The following is a 24,133-nucleotide window of genomic DNA, read 5'->3' on the forward strand; positions in this document are numbered from 1 at the left end:
TATTGTTTCAATTAGTTAATATTTTCTGGACTTGTAGTCATGTTGCAGAAGAATGATCCCTATTTAAAGGAAAGGAAATAGATGAGACTTCAACAATTACAGTTTACTTAACAGAGCATGCAAGAATTAAAATAATAGCCTCTCGAAAATTGAAACCAATATAAGAATCAATTATATCAAAGAACAATCTAAGAGAATAGCTGCCGACCGTATTCCAGAAACTAATTAGGCTATCTTCTATTTCAGACCTAGAGGAAAAAAAAATGCGGAGGCCAAAGAAAAATCATTTTCAACAATTTTAATCATTGTAAGTTCTTCAGAAATAAGTTTATAATGCCTCATTCTCATTCTGATGTATGATAACGAACTAATTCACAAGAATGTTTAATTGTATCGCAATAAAAGAATAAGTACTTGTAGGTAGGACACTGGACTTTCTCATCGAATAATATTAGACAGTCAGCCTGTAAGTTACGTGTTTTATACGGCTCATAAACCCAGAAGGAGGAAAGTTGGGTTTCTGCTTCTCCGATGCTATTAAACAGCTGTGAAAACTTCTCGGGGCTGTTACCTGTTTCAGAGTGCACATAGATTAGCTGGCTCGCAGAGTGGAAAGGGCTCAGATGTTATTCGCCTTTTAATAGCGTTCATTCCCGAACTTTCAAAAACTTTAGTTCCAGAACATAAAGAAGTTCCGTTTGTTAACAGCTTTATACGCCCCAGACTTAGATAATGAATGGGAAAAGGATGAACGAATAGAAGAGGCTAATTTCGCTTTGACGTCCTCGTCCGAAAAGAATAAGAATAGAGATCTTCAGCTTGCTGGAATTGGTAATTACTTAATTACTCAGGGTGAATATTAGTTGTTAATAAGTGTCACTGTCACAACTTAAAACACAGAAATTGATAAATTATTACATTTTATAAAAAAAATATGAACATTACCTACCTTCATTACACACAGTATACATTTAATTTTAAAGGCAAATCAATAATGAATCACTTAGTAGAAATATATGAATACTAAATCTTCTCCATCATCATCAGCATCATCAATGAATGTCTACAATAAGGTAATCCTCCTATACTTTATTATGCTTGTCCATAGTTTTCGTTTAATAGAATCTCCATCCGTCAAACCATAATAATCCACAGTCTGCCTTGATAGCTCAATTGACAGAGTTGTAGCTTAGGGGACAGTTGAACCGAGTCCTAATTCTGACTATGGGAGAGTTGTATCTACGCTGGAAAAACGAAGGTAGTAAGGATTTTTGAAGAGATTTTCCCTCTTCTCCTCTTGAAATCACCAAAACTTTCCATGATTAAAAAAAACAGTGTAGGGTAGAGTAGCATAAATCGCACCGCTTCCTAAATGGCACCACTGCTAGTTTAAAACAAGTTACTGTAATAGTGTAGCATCTAGTGGTATTGTTACAATCTACCATATGAACTTCCACCATGTCACTTGATTTCTGCACTTCTTTGTGCTAGCAACTTGGTGATAGAGTATTTAATATAATCGCTCAGGTGGATGTATATTTAGCTAACATTTTGTAACTAAATAACGGATTTGTATGCAAAGGAATCCATAATCTTAAGATGTTATTGGTTAAAAGAAATATTAAAGAACATTTAACTTAGTACGATTTTCGAACATGTAGTGATTATAGACTAGAATGAATGAAATAATAACTTATGACGTAGTTTCTTAATTCGCACCACTTTGTAGGTGCCTAATTCGCACCGGTGCGATATGAGCAACTGTAGCAATTCTAGCAGTACAAAAGAAGGCCCAAAAATGTTAACTGAACGAGGAATGCATCAGGTGGGTGCAATATGAAGTGGTGAAAAGGACGTTAATACAACAAGTGTGTGTTCTACAAGCGCACCAGATATTTTGTGCCACCTATGAAAATTTTTAAACGTCAAACAGCGCATTCTACATTATCAGCTGGTGTTCTTCCAGGATCGTTATTTGTTTGCTCTGATTCAGGTTACATCAACAGTGAACTATTTGTCGAATAGCTTAAACATTTTATTTGCCACTCAAACCTGCCATTGAAAAAAGTGCTGCTTCTGTATGTCCACCTATACGACCCATTCCAAAAATTTAGAAGCTAGATTATCTCGGGAAAATGATGTGCTCTTATTTCAGCTTCCTCGTCATAATACTCAGAGGCCCAGCCTTTAGATGTTTCTACCTTAAAACCATTTCAGACAGCTATATCATGAAGCAGTTCTTAGGTGGCTTCGAGATAATCGTGGAGAAAAGGTGACCAGTTTACAGTTTGAACTGCCTGGTGAAGCACTGGCAAATGTGTAACAATAAAAAACGCATTCAGGAATTTTAAATGTTACGTAATTTATGCTCTATTTTTTTTAATTTCATTTGAAGATGCTTTACTCCCTTTCATTAATTTCAATAAACTTGTAATTTGCATTCATTACATTATTCATATTAAATACTGTTCAATATGTTCAATATTAAAAGCTTTCCTTCATCCTGTTCCCTGCAGTTAAAGAGGTGCGATTGAAGAAACCGCAGGTGCTATTTAGGAAACTAGTTGCCTAAATGGCACCATTGACAAGTGTTTCGAAAATGTCATTCTACTTCAAAAATATTAAATCAAATTCAAGGATTCTTTTTTACATGAAAGGTAAATGTTCTGGGAACGTATTTCTGTAAAGGAATGCAGAAAATAAAAATTATAAATGCTAAAGTGGTGCGATATACGCAACCTTACCCTACCTATTTGTATTTGTTCGGCGTCGGACCGGCCGTCCGTCGTGTCGGGTGTTCCTAGTGGTTTGTCAAAAGTTTGGTAAATTGCAGCGGTGATGGGCTATAGACGACTCACAAGTCTGCAGAAATGGACCAGAACCTCGTACCAGGATATAAAATTATCTTCCATGCAAGAACTTTACGAAATTGTTGGCTGGAGAAGATGGAGTCGGTTTAGCCGAGCAACACAATCGTTACGCAAATAATTCCATCACATGTGCAAAACAATCTGCTTAGGCACTTCTACTACCCAGTGAATAGAATCATTTCCAATAGTAAACCATGTTATTCAGTTAGCTTAGTGCTATAACAATAGGTATATTTTTATTTATTTTTATTGGGTTAAAAACATAAAATTCATTATTGGGTTATTTTACGACGCTGTATCAACATCTCAGGTTATTTAGCGTCTGAATGAAATGAAGGTGATAATGCCGGTGAAATGAATCCGGGGTCCAGCACCGAAAGTTACCCAGCAATTGCTCGAATTGGGTTGAGGGAAAACCCCGGAAAAAACCTCAACCAGGTAACTTTTCCCGGCCGGGAATCGAACCCGGGCCACCTGGTTTCGCGGCCAGACGCGCTGACCGTTACTCCACAGGTGATATTATATCATTCAACGATTCCCGGAGTGCACAGGAGTGATGCTTGTGATGGTCAAAATAGGAATATGATAATTTTTCTCATATTTTCTTGTTTTATCAACATTCTCTTATTCTTCTACTTCATGAAATTAGACCTCATATAACTGTTTACACATCAAGCGTGCCTTCCGAAACAGGAGAAGCAACCAAGATTAAGTCAGTAATAATAAATTATTCTTAAAATTCATTAAAGATAAGTACAGTATATAATTTTACATCAATAATTAAGAATCATAGATGTCTGGATACGTAAATATAAGTTTCTTAATACCCTAACATTCTTATCTTATCGTTTATAAACTAGCGTATCATTTTTAAATGTTTTGTTCAAAATTTAGGTACTTTAATTTTCAAATATTATATTGTAAATAGCTATTACAATATCCATCGAAATGCATAAATGAGTTTTCTTACAATGTAATAGTTACATATTTAGTTCCTTACTACGTTCTTTAATATAATATGAATATATGAGCCGTTCAGATCAGAAGTGGTGTAAGTAAAAATTGAGCAATAAGGTTTAAAGTAAGAATTCTGTAAAATACAGCGCAGAGTAGCAATTAATATGCCCTTCGTGCTATCCACTGACTACTAATAGTTTAAATAAATTGAATATTAATTGCTACTTTGCACTGTATTTTACAGAATGTACCTTCATTACCCATTTCTGACTTACACCACTTCTGCTCTCAACGGCTCATATGTTTAATATATTCATTATTTTTGTATGTTACATATAGCCTATTTTCAAATATTTCATATTTTAATTATATTGAGGGATATCATTTTAGTTTTATTAACGTGGAACGTTTAACTGGCACCTATTCGGGAAGAAAGTCCGTTGCTACGTATTTCTGTAGCACTCCATGCGCCTCTTGCTTCTTAGTGGGAGCACGCCGATACAACCGCAACATATCATTGCTCCTTAGCGGCAGCGAGCTGATGCAACACACAACATATCATTATAGCAAATTAAGTTTGAAAATTATCATTGTATATGCATTACATTACTACTGGCTTGTAGTTCTTAATCACATTGCATGTAGGTTATATTTAAACACTAATCATACAGTTAACTGAAGTGCTAGAGCGTCGAATTTCCACTCTGGTAACTCAGGTTCAAATCCTGGAGGTTACAACTGGAATTCATGGTGGGCAAAAAGATGTTTGGTGGTAGGTTTTCACGGGGTACTGCCGTCTTTGTACCGCCATTTCATCATTGATCCATTTATCATCATACGGTGTTACATAGTTCGACTCCAATGGTGAACCTGGGGTAACACCTTCATAGCGCCTGAAGGAACTACAAGCTTCGGAGCATCGCCAACTAGATGGGGAATGACAGAAGTTAAGCTGTTAGTTAAAAATATGTTTAACACTCTATAATACATATTGTCCTGCCAAATGGCAGGTACTTCACTGCAAACCCAGCATTCTCCAATATTTCCTATTTTCTGTCTTCCTCTTAGTATCCGAATATGATCCATATATCTTAATGTCGTTTATCATTTGAGATCGTCTTCTGCCCCGAACTCTTCTCCCGTTCACCATTCCTTCTAATGCCTCCTTAAGTACACAGTTTCTTCTTAGCCGCGTTTGCAGTTTTTCTTGGGAAAGATAAATTTGGTAGCTTGCCGTTGCTTTCCGCACACCACACGCTCTAAAAATCATCTTACAAATAACACTGATACATGTAAGAATATTACAGTGTTAGAGGAAAGCACTGTGTCTTCATGCTTTATATTTACATAATGGCTGATACAGATTTAAACATCGTCCGTATCTTCTGTTTTAAATGCCTCTAGCTGAAATGATAACATAAACAAACATTTAATTTTCTATCACTGCTAGTCCAAAGTAGAATAATATTGAATTTACACTACTTTAATTCTGTTATTTTTCATGTTATTTTCTTTCCTCTCTCTAGTTTGAATTCTTTGCCATTTCCAATTTCTTTCCTACGAATCGTATCGAACAGAAATATTACATAACAATGTGACTTTATCTTTGAATACATCCAACTAGATTACACTCCCAAATGTGTGTCGTTTCTTATTTCAAGCATTTCCATATGCAGTACGTTTTAAGGTTTCAATTTAGGTTATAACAACAAGCCAAGTTCACTTGCATGTCTTTTATTTCTTCGATCTGCACTGAACATTTCCATTACAGTATGAAACGCAGCTATGAGCCAGACGTTTTATGTCGCTATTCTCGAAGACATAAAACAGAGGTACGCGATTCAACACTGCTCTAACATTCAATTTATACGCTTATGCAAGATGTTACTTTATAAATGGCGGAGTTCAAGAAGTGTACATTTTCAACTTATACCAAAATAATAGCCACAATATACAATACTTATTGCTTTCAAACCAAAGGACATTCAGGCAGTCGAAAATTCCCGAAATAAATACCTGATATTTCGATGAGACCATATTACCCATGCAGTACCAATTAATTAAAGATAAAAAGGGAGACAGTAGATTTGATGAAAGCTCTAAGATTGCGTGGAACGTCTATACAGGAATTGGAATAAATAAAAACAATTTTCCGTAATATTTAAGTGTGTCTAATGAATGGAATGAAATAAACAATAAAAACAGCCACTCCTTCAATAACAACAATAATAATAATAATAATAATAATAATAATAATAATAATAATAATAATAATAATAATAATAATAATAATTTATTAATAATACACTAAAACCGGGTATACTGTTAAGAGGACAAGTAAATCATTGTTTCAAGAAACTTAACTTATATACTGCATATAAGAACATGAGGATCTCCCGTTTATATGGTTATTCTTATTTTTATCCATATGTAAGTGAGTAATGTCAAACTTGTATTAACTTTATACTCGTACAACAAAGCATGTATTGTGCACACGTCTGTTTTGTGTCTATTTCAATGTGAAACTGAATAACATTATTCTATTTAATATATTGCAACATCTCATAGATTATAATAAACTCTTCCAGATAGGTCATATAAATTTATAGAAGTAAAATATATATATAATTTGAACTGGTAATGGAAATTACAGGAAAACGGCTGAACGGATTTTAATGAATGAACCCTCATTTTGAAGCTTGGAATCCAGAGATGTGCGGAAAAATAGTAGTTTTCAGTGAAATGTCAATTTGCCTGCATAGTTTTCCTATTTTGCAAAATCCATCTGTCATCAGTTTTGAGAAATAATGGCTTTTCAGAATAAAACAAAACACACACACACCACAACAAACAATATTACACGAAGGCCATGACTTGCAGGGCTGCCGACATATTATTTAGAGTTCAGGTGGCTCAGATTCTCTGACATCATAATGCGAATATATCTATTTTGAGAATGTTTCTATATTGTTATTAAAAACTTCAAGACTTAATAGGTTTGATTCTCTGGTGTGTAATTTTCCGAGTACAGCTGTGTATCGGATAATAAAAACTACAAAACTTAAGAATGTTTGACATTATTACCATTAAAAATGAAATATTATTCTAGTGTTAATGCAATTTCACTAATTATACACATTAATGCTATATTGTCGATATGAAAGTGAAATCTTTTGGGGTTATATTAGTAAACGTTGAGAATATCTTAAATTAGATCTTCATTTCTATAATTTACTGAGCGACGGCTATATAGTACTCGTATGTTATAGACGTTACTGAATATTACAAAGTTTACATAAAGTAACAACATTGTTATTAAAATGAAATATTTTTATAGTTCTTAATCAAGTGATGTGGTTCTTTTTCATATATTTAATGGCGGTGTGGTATAGATATTTATATGGGTAGTTCTCTAACTTTCCTAGGTAATAGTGCATTACTATAGAAGAGGCGTTAGTAATTGAGTCATGCTTCCTATTTTATATTTGTATTTAAACTACATCAAAATTAATTTCATATTCCTTTGGTTTAATCAATTACATTTGTGAACGCTGCCAAGCATTTCATTTTTTTGTAGGGAGAATTCACTTCTTGCTGCCATTGTGAGTTAGTTTATTTCCCGCAACCACCAGTGAATAAAACACTGAAACTGCTAATCATTTACAATGAAGAATGTTATTTAGGGCACATATAAGATTCTACAACTCTGATATAGCATTCCCCTCATTTTCCGCATCTCAGCAATTGATCCCTCACAACAGCGTATAGCCTACTGCTGAAAAAATACGGAATAATAGGCTAAATAACTTACGTCTCTGATCTTCCGCAATTAACAATTCATTGCGAGTTTATGTAAAATTGTGTCATTGATTCAACATATGCTAATGTTTTACGCGACCAAAAAGATGTTCAGCATTCACAGGTACCTAATACACTTCAAAATTGTCAGATATTGTTGCGAACAATCTTTAAGGTAATTGCTACAAAAATGCAGGACAAATATTGGCAAAAGAAGAAAACGTGCCATATGCAGATTTAAGTTTCATCGATCATATTGGGAAAGATCAACGACGATACAATAAACTTACTGCAGAGGACATTGCGGATGTTTTTGTCTCCATAGATGGTGAGCCACATCGTTATGTTGTGCATGGCAGACAATGGGGATCAAATGAAGCCCTAACTGTGATCTGATAATATATCCCTCCTCTTCTCTAATCAATCACAATTGCAACACAGTGCCCCACGTCAGCAAAACAAGTCCACTAGAATGACTTTACTTCAGTTTGTACCATATCGGATTGCTGTTCGTAACTATTTCTCACAAAGTACATTAATCACACAAGCTAATCCAGCAATATTTCATAGATCAGTAATGTCTGGAGGAAGCGCAGAAATTACAATTCCTAAGGAAAGATCAAAAGATATTACTTATTAATAGAATACCTTAAGAGAGCTACTATATTTTGTAGTCTCTTGCTCACCTGAGCAAGATCTCTTACGAGGAGGAAAAAGTGAGTCTTCCTTCTACATTTCAAGTTAGTTCGAAACGTGTAGCAGCTATACCTAGATGCTATGTCTATTGTTCGAAAGCATGGAAAACCTGACATTTTCTTAACTCGCACCTACAATCCACAATGACCTGAAATAGCTACTGCATGACTCCCACATGAAAAACCCACCGAACGTCCTGACATTGTTACTTGCGTTTTCACATTGAAACTCAAGAACTGAAGATGGATAGGTTCAAGAAAAAGTATTTGGCATAAGGAAAGCCATTCAAAGGAAGAGGAGGACATGTGATAGGAATTAATTACAAAGATTACAAAGATTTTATTGCAAGCCAAATTTACATACAATAACAAATATTTTACAATACTATTGTAATATTCATATATGAATATTCTTCTTCAAAATTCGAAATTGATTATCAATCTTATAGTAAAATAGCCTACATATTACAATTTATTTATTTATATTAATGGAGTTGGTATGCTGGAATCACCAATTCGATGAAGAGCCGTAGACAGCAAGAAACAGACAAGAATAGTGTTTGAATAGAAGACACAACGATTCATCATAATCGGAACATACAAACGTTTTTGCAAGAATTTCTTTCCAATCAGCACTGCAATAGAGAGAAAAAGATAGCAACGTTCACTGCAGCAATTCTCCTATAGCAACCATGGGGAAAAATGGCTCCGAAGGGCCACTGCACTCAAAGCCGCCTTACCTCACTCCACCGACTCTCTCCTCCGCCTGGTGCTTCTCTAGACACGCTTCATTCAGTGGCGGGTATGGCTTCGATCTCGGGACGTCAGTTTCAGGAAGAGTGGCAGAAAGAATTTTTTTTATTACTTACAAAAAGAAGAAAGTATGTTGCTTAATATGTAGGTTTAAAATTGCGCATATAAAACTCTTCAATATTAAAACGCCACTTTAATCGGAAGCATAAAGCGGACTTCGGTGATCTTACAAGTATTTATTTACAATTTTAAAAGCTATTTTGTCCACACCTGTGGAGTAACGGTCAGCGCGTCTGGCTGCGAAACCAGGTGGCCCGGGTTCGAATCCCGGTCGGGGCAAGTTACCTGGTTGAGGTTTTTTCCGGGGTTTTCCCTTAGCCCAATACGAGCAAATACTGGGTAACTTTCGATGCTGGACCCCGGACTCATTTCACCGGCATTATCACCTTCATATCATTCAGACGCTAAATAACCTAGATGTTGATACAGCGTCGTAAAATAACCCAATAATAAAAAAAAACTATTTTCGTAATATTTTTGAAAAGATACAAAACAAGATATGGTTATGGTATTTTCAGGATTTAGATACTTGTTATTTTATTAAGTATCTGGAACTGAACTTATTTAAAACTTTGAGTGCATATTAGACCTACTTGATGCGTTCTCTTTCCAAGAAAGATTTTCAGAAGTAACTGCAATGGACATGGAGCTGTGTCTGTTCAGTAATCCATTTGTATTTGATGTTACCCATGCCACTATAGAGATGCAAAAGAGCACGCCACTAAAGTGTTTAGGAAAAAATGGTTTACCTACCAGAGGAGCAATTCCCTAATCTGCGCACATTTGCAATGCCTATGGTATCTATGTTTGGCTCAACTTACTGCTGTGAACTGTTTTTCTTTTCAAAATGAATATGACCAAAAGTATCTCCAGGTCTAGGATCACAGACATGCATTTAGTTTCAGTATTACGGTTGAGTTGTTCTATTTTAGAGCCAAATATATCCTTTTTAGTTAATAACAAGAAATTTCGAGGGCAATCAACAACAAAAAAATGAAAACCAGCAGTATAGGCCTACAGTAGTATTTCGTTTCATTCATATCTCATACATTTTGTTTAATATGTTTTAAAGTTAAATGACAGTGGAGCTTAGTTTTACTTTCTTTAGTATTTATAAAAAGAAACAATTGATTTTGTTGATCATTATATTGTGTTTAATATGTTTTCAAGTTAAATGGCAATAGAGCTTAGTTACTCTATTAGTTTTAAAAAGAAACAATTTATTATGTTGAGCATTGTATCTTTTAATATATTGTGCAGTTAAATGACAATGAAGCTTTGCCTTTTTCTTTATTGTTTTTAAAAAAGTAATACTTTATTATGTCGACCACAAGGCAGTTCAAGAATTTCTTGTGCATATGATAAAGGAATAGTTACACAATTGAAAAATATATAATTTGCCTAATGACAGTAGGTAGCCGTCATAATTATTGTATGATACGTGTACTTCCTATAAACAAAATACTGTAAAGATTTTGAAACAAGAAATAAGAGCGGAGAAATTACTGATGCGCAAGGTGTGTCGAATCCACCACTGCACTTGACTTAGCAAAACAACTGATTTACCCCTGTCAATCAAACGAATGTGGGGTGAGTAGGAACGTTCCCTCCCTACTTTGCTTATAGTCCCCATAGCTGTCCTATAGGGTGAACATTGTAATTTCTTTGTTGTACTGTTACCTGTCAAGAGTCACTTTATGGCAAATAAAGCAACGATCATCTTAATGCCATTATTATTATTATTATTATTATTATTATTATTATTATTATTATTATTATTATTATTATTATTATTATTAGTATTATTATTATTAGAGTTAAAAATCGAAAGAGTGAACAAAATACCAATACTTAAGAATAAATACTAAATCAATTTCCACCGCGCTGTTAGCTAGCAGGCCTACAGAATAAGAAATTTATTAAGCAAACGCACCTATTAAAAGTAAGTCGAAGTAGCTTGAGTGGTCGTCTTGTTATAGGTTCCTTAATTCTGTTTCCATTTTTGTCCTTCGAAGGACTCTGTGGTTTCACAAGACGTAATGCAGCAGAGATAAATGCAGTCTCATGGGAGCTGTTGGTACACAAAAACAGCTGTTTGGAAAACAAGTAAACTTGGTGAGACGAGGAACGGGCCGATAAGTTCGCTTGAGAGACCCAGGGTTCTTTTACGTGTCGTAATTCTACAACAGGTAGTTATAGCGTTAACTTCCTTCGTAGCAAAGTCATATTGAGAATGTTTATTACTCCATAAAATACCATCTTACTAAACTGGGCTTTAACCCGCGATACTTTGGTCCGGAAGCAAGTGGGTAATTACGACATCAATTAGGCGGCGCGTGGTAGTACAGAAGTTCACGGCAAGCGTATGTTAATCCGAAGTGGCTTACTAAACCGAATTCAGATGTACTAGCTACTTCCATGTAATTTTTAAGTCGGTGGTAGTATCATAGTTCCAATAAGAAGGAAGAAATAATGATTTCTACTGTACAAAAAAAAATAAAATGCTGATATTATAAGATGATACAAATAAATATACAATTGGCTCCAGACATAACAATAAAAATATGAAGATATATACGTCTGCTGTCTTACATGTGTGGAAAACGTAAGCACTTTCAATTGAAAAGGCCCGACGTTTGATTCGTGGCGTGAAGAATGGAATTGATTTATTTACGCTCTACGTGATTGTTTGTTCCTTGTTATGTGATGTCCTGTTTTGTCTCAATGGTGCCCTGTGTCCAAAATGCGTACCTGTCACGTATTGGTCCACAGATACACATACACAGACTGAACCGTAAGTAATGTCATTAATTTCACAGGATTATCCTTCGAGGCATTTCAAACAAAACGTTTAATACAATTTTCCACTCAAGTATAGTTAATGAATTGCTAATGAGTCTATATTTACTTTCTTCCTACAAAATCACTGAGTAAGAATAGGAATAAGTCAGGAAACCCGTAAAAAAAATAAATAAAACCAGTTAAAGAGAAATCATGGATGTAAAAGAAAACATCCTTTCAAGAAATTGAAAAGAATAAAGTAGTAGTCGGCCTGGTTAGCGGAGTCAGAATACGCCGGCCTTCTGTGCTCGAGGTTGCGGGTTCGATCCTAACCTAAGTCGATGGCATTTAAATGTGCTTAAATGCGACAGGCTCATGTCAGTAGATTTACTGGCATGTAAAAGAACTCCTGAGGGACAAAATTCCGGCACACCGGCGACGATAATATATCCTCGGCAGTTGCGAGCGTCGTTAAATAAACACATAATTTAATTAAAGTAGTATGGAAATATAAAATACGGGAATTTTCCTTGAAGCAAGTAAAGAAATAGGTTTGGAAGTAAATCTCGAAGAGACAAAGTATATGATTATGTCTCGTGACGAGAATATTGTACGAAATGGAAATATAAAAATTGGAAATTTATCCTTTTAAGAGGTGGAAAAATTCACATACCTGGGAGCAACAGTAATAAATATAAATGATGCTCGGGAGGAAATTAAACGCAGAATAAATATGGGAAATGCCTGTTATTATTCGGTTGAGAAGCTTTTATCATCCAGTCTGTTGTCAAAAAATCTTAAAGTTAGAATTCTTTGATGGGCGATCATAAGAGTACAAATCAAAAAACCTTATTTTACAGGAGAGCAAAAAAACTGTTTAACATCGTACATGATTTTGAAGATACTGTTATGTGCATCAGAGAATGCGGCGTTCTACAGCAGGTTTTGACTTGTTCTCTTTTTACCAGACATAGATATCGAGCTGATGATGACAAAACTGTACATATCTCAATTTCGCCAAAAATTGACTTGCACTCTTATGATCGCCCATCAAAGAATTTATAAAACAGTTATATTACCGGTTGTTCTATATTGTCGTGAAACTTGGACTGTCACTTTGAGAGAGGAACATAGGTTAAGGGTGTTTGAGAATAAGGTTCTTAGGAAAATATTTGGGGCTAAGTGGGATGAAGTTATAGGAGAATGGAGAAACTTACACAACACAGAACTGCACGCATTGTATTCTTCACCCGACATAATTAGAAACATTAAATCCAGATGTTTGAGATGGGCAGGGCATGTAGCACGTATGGGCGAATCCAGAAATGCATATAGAGTGTTAGTTGGGAGGCCGGAGAGAAAAAGATCTTTGAGGAGGCCGAGACGTATGTGGGAAGATAATATTAAAATGGATTTGAGGGAGGTAATATGATGGTAGAGACTGGATTAATCTTGCTCAGGATAGGGACCAATGGCGGGCTTATGTGTGGGCGGCAGTGAACCTCCGGGTTCCTTAAAAACCAGTAAGTAAGTAAGTATGGAAATATAAAAAGTATGACCGACAGCAGGCTGTCAAAGACAATTATGGAGGAGAGAATAGAAGGCAAATGAAGGAAAGGTAAACAATCGAAGGTATAAATTGTCCAAGTTCAATGTAATATACAAAAAAAACTGAATCCGGAAGGAGGATACTGGAGAAGCACAATAAAGCATTCTTAGAAGAAATGTTTCTTCTCAAATGATATTTGTAAGATGTTTGTGATTTAAAGTGCTAAAAGTATGTAATCAAGAAGCGTTTTGTATTTTTCTACCAGTATTTTCCGACAGAGTAAAACCTCTGTATTAAGGAAAGTGCTAACAAATATTAAAGGCTACGACATGGGGCCCAAAGCCTTATATGTGTGTATGTATATATATATATATATATATATATATATATATCCTTTTTCTCATTTATACGCTAACTTGGAGCTGTATTCCCTTTCGTAAGGCTAATTTAGAAAATATCTTTCTTAAATCTATATCATATAATTAAATATCAAAATTTAAAAAGTGTAATTCACTTCTAAAATGCACATCAATTCACTGTTAAAACCTACAGTATAATATTATCTGTTTGACAAGTGACACCGTAAAATTGTTACAAAAAATAATTGCGTTATAAATGCGTCCATCTTGTCATAATTATTGAGATATAGAAATAAATGTATCTCACTTTATATGTTTAGAACTTTCTAAGACATTTTTTTTTGCGAATTTGTCTATCTCAGAAAATGGAACACCTTACTTAACAGCCTACAAGTGTATCAAATAAAGATATGCCTTTACTTCTCAGATAGCGACAGTGACAGCAACTTGGTGAACCGACTGTGTTTCCATTCCATGTTTGCTCTTTTACTGGTAGCAGTGAAGTGATGGAACCATGTCTCGTCGCCACTAACAATTCGGTTTTGAAAACTGTACCGATCGATGTCGTATGTTGACATTTCCTTTGCCCACAAAAACCGTGTAACTCCTCGCATTTTCAAAAGAAAGTAGTATCCAAGTGAATCGTTGTGGAGGAACTCCCACAAGGCATATACTGCTGTACACAGTATGCAAATTGCATAACAAGAATTTCGTACAAGAAACTCCTACCAAATGTTCTATAACATTCCTTTCCTCTTCCTTTCATGTATTAGGTCTACTGGCCAGTTACGATCTCATTCCACCGTTTTAGATCTTTTTATTTGTGGATGATAAGTCAGCAGTTCGCAAGGTATTTTAACAGAAGTCACTGTAAGGATATGGCATTCGATTTGGTTCTATAATTTTGAATGTTTCCCAAAATTGAATCAAAGTTTAGTATTCTAAAGAATATTATCTTTCTTATCAAATTTAATATAGCTTGCAGTTCTTTCATTGGCAGTGATTCTGTGTTCATCACATTTACATATGATGCAAAATTTTACTGACATACATGAGATTTGGTTTCGTTAATATTTTGTTGGCTTTAAATTTCAATACGCTTTTGATGAAGAGGCAGTTTGAATATGTTACGAGTATTAACAGGATTAATTGCATAATAAAAAATATGCCGTATTGCCAATATAAGTTATTCCAATCATATCTAGCTGGAATAGTACCCTACATACTTAAAACATGGAACATGTTTCGGAGATTTATTTTAAATGCATATTTTACTACAAAGATGACTTTTTTCTTATGAAATTCATTGCTTTAATCTTATCAACTAAAATTTCCACACCACATTCCTCAGAAATAAGTTAAAATTAAAAGACCGAACGTTGGAATCCAACTTCAGAATCAGCCAATAATTCCACGTCATCTGCAAACTTCTTTTTATTATTATTATTATTATTATTATTATTATTATTATTATTATTATTATTAATGGCGGGTACTTGACTATTTGTTAGTCATCCAGATGAAGCCAGTTGTGTAAGCCAATTAACCTGTCCAGAGTGCACAGCACGAGGCTGGGCTACGCTACACCCGAGACGAAACGAGATGATGGAGATTTGTTGGGATCCCACAGAGGAGCCGGAGCTACAGAAGAAATCCCTGTTACTTGGACCATGGGCTTGCCCAACACACCTTATAAATCGGGATTATGCCTGGGATCGAACCCAGGTTCACAAGATTGTAAGTCCCGCGCTCTAGCTACCGTGGCGACAATCACTTGCCACCTTTAAATTTCTGTCCATACTCTAGTTTCCACGTCTTGTTGATTTTCATCTTTTTTTAACATACGATCCATTTATTAATAATGTTCTGCCCAGGCACAGGTCTTTCACTGCAAAACCAACATTCTTCAGTATTTCCTATTTTCTGCCTTCCTCTTAGTCTCCGCATAACATCCATATATCTTAATGTCGTCTATCATCTGATATCTTCTTCTACCACGAACTCTTCTCCCGTTCACCATTCTTCCAGTGCATCCTTCAGAAGGCAGTTTCTTCTCAATCAATGACTCAACCAAGTCCTTTTCCTCTTCCTGATCAGTTTCTGCATCATTTTTTCATCATCCACTCTTTCAAACACAGCTTCGTTTCTTATTCTGCCTGTCCATTTCACACGTTCCAACTTTCTCCATGTCCACATTTCGAAAGCTTCTAGTTGCTTCTCTTCACTTCGTTGTAATGTCCATGTTTCTGGGCCATACAATGCCACACTTCATACAAAACATTTCGCTAGTCTTTTCCTTAGTTCTTTTTCCAGACGTCCGCAATACATGCTCCTTTTTCTATTTAAAGCTTCCTTTGCCATTGCTATTCTCCTTTTGACTTGATAGCAGCTCATGTTACTGCTTATAGTACACCCCAAGTATTTGAAACTGTCCACTTGCTCCACTGCCTCATTTATAATTCGCACGTTTATCTTCTTTACTTTTCTTCCTATGACCATGGTCTTCGTTTTGTTGGCATTTATCTTCATTCCATACTGCTCACAGCTGTCATTAGCATATCCCTTAGTATCATCTCCTCTTCTGCTAACAACACCTTATCATCACCAAATCTTACACATTTTATCCCTCTTCCTCCTACTGTCACTCCTCCCATGTTCTGAAAATAGTTCTTCACTAAATCCTCCAAGTAGATGTTGAACAGGATCCTCTCCCTATTTCGCTTCCTACTGACATTTCTTCTCCTATCCACACTTTGACTCGTTTTTTCATATAAAGGTAACTGAACAGCCTCCTCTCTTTCCAATACACGCCAATTTTCTTAGGATCCCCATCAGTTTATTCCAACCCACTCTGTGAGACGCCTTTTCTATGTTGACAATATGATCCATATACATGGCGTAATATAGCCTATCTCTCTATTGGCTTTTGAGGGTATATTCCCTAGATAATTCTTTCAAAAAAGATATAAGGACTTCACTGTCATGGAGAAGAATGCCGGTGATTGCATTGGGTTCGAGCCTCCGAGCGGCTGAGCAATGTTTCGGGACTTTTAAACTGTCCGCACTATAATTAATAAAGGGACATTAACTTCCACAGTCAGCTCCCTTGTGCTGCATTTACATACTGTATCTATTCCACCATCGTGAGACTTTAGTTTCTGAAGATGGAAATTAAAAGTAATATCAATATGAATTCCAGGACTTCTAGCTTCCAACTCCCCTCCTGAGTCTTCATGCTAGACTTCCATTCTAATTGATTTAAAGCTTCAAGTTGCCTTTATTTTGCAACCAGTTCTCATACGTATCTCTTACACTTATGTCAATAACTTGCTTTAATTAACCAGGCAATTACAACACATCACTCCCAATTAATATAATGACTTAATAAACATGCTTACTTATACTTTGTAGTTGCACGAGAGTAAGTAATGGGTCTAGTATGTTCCCTCTATATTGAATAAGCATATCAAACAAGTAAATATAATTCATAGACTGTATTGCGAACTAGTAGAGGAAACAAGAACGATAAGAGTCGTAGGACAACCTCTCACATTTCGGATATGGGGAAGACAACTGGATTTCGTTATCTTCAACACACACACATTATTATTATTATTATTATTATTATTATTATTATTATTATTATTATTATTATTATTATTATTATTGAAAGTTAGATCAATTTTTATTCTCATTTGATTTTCAAAGCTTCCGAAGCAATTACCTAATGTTCTATAACCTATTCTCAATAAACTTTAAAATCTTTCGAAGCAATTACAAGCTTATTATTTCCTTTTTACTAAATCCAAAGTCACAGTAGCCAATTTGGTTTCATACTGAAATCAAATTGTACTCATGATTGCAGCACGCGGATCTACTGATTAAAGATGAGTGATTATCAATCAGTTTTTAATCTAGAATTATAGATCTCGGCAAAACCAATAAGATAACTTTGAAACAATCTTAAATTTCATATTTGTTCGTCACTAATTATTACATATTGTCCATCATTACCTTGGAATTACTAATACTCATAATAATAAACATTGAGATAAAATTATGTCGGATATTACTAGTCTCAAAGTTTGACTGCTCACACTATACTGTAAGGGAAGAGCAAGTCCACTCTATTCCCTTAATACGTTTCGTGGTTTCCGGCGAGTTGCCAAATAGGATCGATCGTTGCCTCTTAAATGCGTCCCAAAGTCTTTGCGTCCCCTGCCTGCTTAACGACAATTGCTGCAGATAACAATGTTGATATTGTATGGATTTTGTATTGCGTTAAATCTAGCGAAAATTCGATTAACGCTGATTTTAAGGCATATGCGTGTAACAATACCAATTTGTTGCCAACCAGTCTCTGCACACTGCCAGGAACGGCATCGGAAATACATTTCACTCTCTTCATAACGCTATATCCAGAAAGTAAGTTCAGTGTCACAAAGAAATGTGTGTTTATAAATTTTAATGAAAATTACTGTTGAGTCTAAAAGAAACATTACGAATAATTTTGTAAATCCGCCTTTGATTACTAGAAAATAAGATATCTCTTTCACAAATACACTAGATACATCTCACTAAATACCATTTCACTATCACCAATCCCATCGACGCTAAATAACCGAGTAGGTGATACAGCGTCGTTAAAATAGCCAACTAAAAAAATATTGAAACAGAGAGGAATGTGGAAATGATTTTTCGTCCTGTTTCTTGTGTGTTAGCGGAGAGGAAAAGTATTTTTACATTTTTCTAACACGATTCTGCAACAGCACATATAGCCCACTATTCTATGGACATGTTTCATGAAGTATTAGAGGATAAAATTATCTATAGTAATCTTAGACCTCGAGTGACATGTATTAGGACTATTTCGTGAATAAAATAAAAACGTAAATAATAATATCCCTAAAATTCGCTCACAAAATGTTAATGATTGTATATTTATTAATACTTAACATATTCAAACATTGTGAAGTCGAAATAGATAAGTAACGAACTAACGATTACTTCAATAAAGAAATTGAATGTTATTCAGTAATACCAATTGAGAAAAGTGAAATACAGTTTTAAAAATGTTAATTACATGTACTGTGCTTTTCCCTTATTATAACAGATATACATTTTCATTATCTGCTGAAATCATAATTTAATATAAACATTTTATAGTATAATTACAAATAACATTATTAATACATGAATTAAATAAGCAATTGTTATGAAGGAGTGTCATTTTCTTTAGAGACAATGGACATAGAATTAGAAGATAAAGATGCAGATGTGAAAGTAGGATTTCGCACTTTATTTAGTACACTGGATTCATGCTCATCGATTTACGTGGAAATAGTTGACGACACTGACTAAACAAAAGAACGACCATGCGATAAATTCATAGTGATAAATCGAGCTGCAGAAATTATCGCATTGAATAATAAAAAAATGAAGTATATAAGGCAATTCAAATGGCCTGAAAAAAAACTGAGAAGTAGCAGCCGGAAAAACATTGCCACCATTTTTCAAAGGGAACAGCAGCAAATGATGCGCCATTTCTTAAACGGTGTCGCATATTTTTGGAACGAAATGGCTGACAGTTTCAGCGTCACTTCGCCTATTCTGGATGAGTAAATAACGTTTTAATTGTTTATAAGCAATAATATGTTATATGAAAAGTTTGAGAATTGTCGAATCATCGACAACACGGTTTCTCCGTAATCGACACGTGGATGCTCACCTGCCAAATTTTGAGTTGCCGCTTCGTAATATGAAAATAAATCAACTTACCCGGTATATGAATGGACTAACAGACGGATAGATCTATATTCTGTGAGATGATTGACAGTTAGACTCATGTTCGAAATCTTCCTCGAATCACTCGTCTATGCTTAATAATAAGGTGGTACCTATATAATCGAACCATGGCACACAAACATGTGTTTGTATTGACGTGCTCAGACTGATTTCAGATTCTGTAAACAAATTATTCACGTGTGCATATGTGTTGACCTTGTGCATGATATCCTTAGTGAGAGGCATAGTTCAAATACCTTTCAGTGGGGTTCTATCTGCATCGACCGTCATCATAATCAGATCACATATCTTGAACTTTTAGTTTAGTTCGCTAGCGTGTGAAAACTACTCAGTGCGTACTATTTAATACATGTTAGTCATGCATAAATTAACAGACCGTTAAATTCCCTTATGCGTAATTGCTGCTCTTCGTGCTGCTGCTACGCAGCCATTCTGCAATTATCTTCACATTTCACTCAAAATACATAACATCGTGATTTAAAATCTCTGCTATGACTGTAATTAATTAATATAACGTTACATTGGAATATTGCAACATTTAAAATAAATCAATTGCAGAATTAAAGCATCAAAAGCATTTAAATACGAATTTAAAGTTTCTAAGGAAGTATAATATAAGATGTAGAAAAAGTAGTTTAGAAAAATCGACATCAAATTACAAATATGCTCATGGAGTTAATTTTGTTCCCTATCTAACCATTGTTTCTAGTGTTCTGGATATATCAATTATCCATGTGTTTACTTATACTATCTTTGTTATATGATTAATTAATAATGAAAAGGCACATGGCAGTGTAAACAGTAAAATTCTGCGGTAGATTTTGTAAGAATAATAATTCTTAACCAAATTCAAGTAGACTTGGGTGATTGATATTCTACGAAATATTACGAAAGCATGCATCGAATGTTCAAAATGAAGACATTAATAATGAAGTGTAATATGACTTACGAATTTTCTATATGGTTTCTAAGGTACTTTAATGTAAATATAATATTAAAAACGTAAGTTATAATTCAGTAACAACCAATAGAATCAAATCGCCTGAAGATGAAGTTATTGAAGCGATTATAAATATACTGTATATATACCTATATAATTAAATATTGATTTCCAAAAACAAAGCATGAATTACAATAACCTTCCCCTCTTTCCCCTGTCTTCAGGGATCCATCTGTCTTAGTCAGTGAGGGTAGTGGAAAAAATCCAGAGGCGGTATGCTACCCCAAGATTTTCCCCTGGCATACCCTGATTTCAAAAAGGTATACCCCCCTCCCTTAAAACATAAATACAATAAATTGTTTCGTGCAGTCAGTAATGCGAATCTTTGAAGTTTACGCAACACATTAAATTTCTTAATAAAATAATTTCAAGTTATTTCAGTTATATACTAGATTATTTTGCAATGTCCATTGAGTCATAAAACATTAGTATTCACACAGCTAACGTCTTTATACATTTAGCACAGCAGAACTTAGCTGTTCGAAATATTATTCCAATGACATAAACTAAGAAAATACACATTGACATGCCTAAGGGACGAAAGCAGATATTAGATAGATTACATACTAGTACAGGAAAGATTCTGAAATTGCTTAAAAATGCGAAGGCTTTACTAGCAGCAGATATTAACTCAGATCATATACTCCTGATAGGCGAAGTATATATTCATCTGAAGGAGATAAGAGGAAGACAAGGGATGAAGAAATTGAACATGGAAAAACTGAAGAACGAAGACAGAAGAAAATTTGAAGCAAATTTACAAGAGAAAGCCGCTACATTAGTATCCACACCTGAATAGTAATGAGTACTGAACTCATCTAAATAGCTGTATATAGACAACAGCAGAAAAAACAATAGGATACACAGAAGGTGTGAGAATTAAGAAATCTTGGGTCACAGGGAAAATGTTGGAGAAGATGGAGGAAAGGAGAAAATAGAAAAACATCATCACAGAAGAAGATAGAAAAAACTACAGGAAACTTAACAACGAACTAAGAACAGAAACTAATAAGGCGAAGGGAGACTGGATGAAAGAGAAATGTAAAGAAATGGATGATATAGAGAGAAAAAACGAAGATATGATTTAATGTACCGCGAAATAAAATGTTTGGACTTTACAAATAACGAAAGAAAATTCATGTGTATATGGTTTGACAGAGTGGATTAGAATAAAGTTATGGGGATCCTGAAAAAAATTGGCGTGGATTGAAAAGAGAGTAGGCTGTTCAGTAACCTTTATATGAAACGAGTCAAAGTAAGGAGAGGAGAAGAAATGTCAGAAGAAGTGAAATAGTGAGAGGAGTACGACATTAAATTATAACTACCTACCAAAAATACAAAAGATAATAAAATAAAAGCTAATCAGTCATAATATTTTTAAATTCAGAAACTAATTTATTTAAATAAATAGTTTTGGGAATTAATGAAACGATGCAATCTTTTTTCTGAAGCTTTAAAAGGTAGCCTATTCCTTATTTTTGGTTTACAAAAGATACCCTTCATTACCTACCATGTTCAACATCTACTTGAATTATTTAGTGAAGAATTGTTTTCATAACATGGGATAAGTGATAGTAGGAGGAAGAAGGATAAAGTGTGTAAGATTTTCTGATGATTTGGTGTTGTTAGCAGAAGAGGAGATGATATTAAGGGATATGCTACCGGAGTCAAATGACAGCTGTGACAGTATGGAATGAAGATAAATGCCAACAAAACGAAGACCATGGTCATAGGAAGAAAATAAATAAGGTAAACTTGCGAATTATAAATGAGACAGTAGAGCAAGTGGACAGTTTCAAATACGTAAGGTATACTATAAACAGTAACGTGATCTGCTACCAAGAAGTCAAAAGGAGAATAGCAATAGCAAAGAAAGCTTTTAATAGAAAAAGGAGCATCTACTGCGGATCTCTGGAAAAAGAACTAGGAAAAGACTAGCGAAGTACTTTGGTGGAGTGTGGCATTGTATGGGGCAGAAACATTGACATTTCTACGAAGTGAAGAGAAGCATTTGAAATGTGGATATGGAGAAGGTTGGAGCGTGCGAAATGGACAGAGTAAGAAACGAAGCTGTGTTGGAAAGAGTGGGTGAAAAACAATGATGCTGAAACTGATCATAAAGAGAAAAAGGAATTGGCTGGGTCACTGGTTGAGAATAAACTGCCTTCTGAAGGATACACTGGAAGGAATGGTGAACGGGAGAAGAGTTCGTGGCAGAAGAAGATATCAGATGATAGACGACGTTAAGATATACAGATGATATGAGGAGACAAAGAGGAAGGCAGAAAATAGGAAAGATTGAAGAAAGCTGGGTTTGCAGTGAAAGACCTGTTCTTTAACCAAACACTATGAATGAATGAATGAATGAATGAATGAATGAATGAATGAATATCATTATAACGCAGTACCCTAGGCACGTCTTTTCGGTTCACTTCTTCCCAATCACAAGTAGGGGAAAGTACCTGAAATTGGACCGGCATGCAAATTGGACCGATCGTTTTTTCAAGTAACCTATCCATCTAGTGGAGATTTATGAACTATGAGCTTCTCTCATCTAATTTTGTAAATATTGTGCAGTTGGCAATCATGTAAACTTACACAGTTTTATCCTTTTTTAAAGCTTCTGATGTTATTGTCGTTACCATTATCGTAAGATATTTAAGAAAAGACAGTTGAGTGAGGGATTTTTTATTAATACTGTACAGTATTATGTAGAACAACGTCCCTTTTCGCAAAGTTACATAAATCTGTGTCTTTTTTTAAGTTTTGTTGGATGTCTAGAGAAATAAATTTACTGTTTCCTGCAAATTGAACCGAAAAGGTTTTTTTTAATTGGACCGTTATTAGATTTATGTATAATATTATTTTTTGCTTATGTAATGAAATGTAAGAATCCAAATAACAATACGCGAGTGTTTCACATCAAAAGTAACAACCAGCCCTAGTAAAGTGTAGTTTGAAATTCATCTCGTAAGATACAGAGCACTAGGTATAACTTTTAGCTAAGCGGGCGTAACCTCGAAAGGCGTTCGAGTGAATCTTGGAAGATGAAATTACAAATAATTAGATAAAGAAAGGAAAATGAAGACGGAGACGATAAAATTGAAGAAAAATTGCAACATAGGAGATAAAAATTACGACAAAGATAAAACAAAAACAATTGTGAAATAAATACCGCGATAGAGATGAACATAAAGACAAAAACTTTCGTAAGATAAAGATGTACAGCAAAGACACAGATGATGAAGATAAAAGCAAGACAACGATGAAGCAGAGTAAGACAACGACGATAAAGAGCAAGAGATAGCTATGATGCGGATGAAGGGAAAGATGAAGATTAGGATGTGGATGAACTTGAAGACGATGATAAAATGGAAATAAAGGAAGATATTACGATAGATGAACACGATTATGAAGTCGAGTACCAAGACAACAATGATGTCAAAGACCAAGACAACACTGAAGCTGAGGACCAAAACAACAATGATGTCGAAGACCAAGACAAC

Source organism: Periplaneta americana, chromosome 2 (genome assembly GCF_040183065.1).
Source record: "Periplaneta americana isolate PAMFEO1 chromosome 2, P.americana_PAMFEO1_priV1, whole genome shotgun sequence".
Lineage (NCBI taxonomy): Eukaryota > Metazoa > Arthropoda > Insecta > Blattodea > Blattidae > Periplaneta > Periplaneta americana.